The sequence below is a fragment of the Wasmannia auropunctata genome, unplaced genomic scaffold (genome assembly GCF_000956235.1).
Source record: "Wasmannia auropunctata unplaced genomic scaffold, wasmannia.A_1.0 LD336060.1, whole genome shotgun sequence".
In the NCBI taxonomy this organism is placed as follows: Eukaryota; Metazoa; Arthropoda; class Insecta; order Hymenoptera; family Formicidae; genus Wasmannia; species Wasmannia auropunctata.
Genome location: NW_012026830.1, coordinates 1,732,919 through 1,733,598, shown reverse-complemented (window position 1 = coordinate 1,733,598; position 680 = coordinate 1,732,919). Strand labels below are relative to the sequence as shown.

Sequence of the window (680 nt, the reverse complement as noted above, 5' to 3'; positions counted from 1 at the left end):
ATTATATGTTAGTTCTATATCGCTTGTCCTTACTATTTGAATCTTTATGTTTTAAGGCTTGGAGAATACAGTCAAGTGTATCGAGGCACGGCTGGGGCAACTAGCTGCCATCATCGACAATGTCAACGAGTGCTCGCAATATTTGATCAAGGAGATAGACCTGCATCTGACAAACTCCTACATCGACGCTGAGATCATCAAACGCACTTTTAGAGGCAATCAATACGATATCGAGAAGGCCGTGAGAACTCAAATAAAAAATTTGACATTTTTAGATTCGTATTTTCAAATTGTAATTGAAGAATTAACTGCTTTGAAATTTATAGAAATTGTTAATGCAATTTTGACGAGTCGGGGATTATAACCTTTTATGTATAATATTTATACTGCATTTCATATTAGCTTCTGTATCAAAAAAGCTGTATCATTTTAATTTATCTGAAAAATTTTAAATAATAAAATACAAAATTTTAATAAATGTAATTTTAATCACACTTCTTTCTTGCCTTTCCACGTCCTAAAATTTCCCGTCTCCTTACTCTACATCGTATAAATATCTCTCTTTCTTTGACGTCATCTGCGAACCTGCACGTTCCTGTTTTTCCTTCCAGTCACACCCCCACTTTCTCTACGAACGATATTATGCGCCATTAGCTCGTCGTCGCCGAAAACGTACGAAA

The 680-nt window shown here is 35.1% G+C and overlaps 1 protein-coding gene across 1 annotated transcript in view; it reads right to left on the bottom strand.

Moving 5' to 3' along the window:
• LOC105450616 overlaps positions 1 to 680 on the bottom strand; it is a 38,691-nt gene that overhangs the window by 36,864 nt on the left and 1,147 nt on the right. The gene's annotated exons all lie outside the window — the stretch shown is intronic.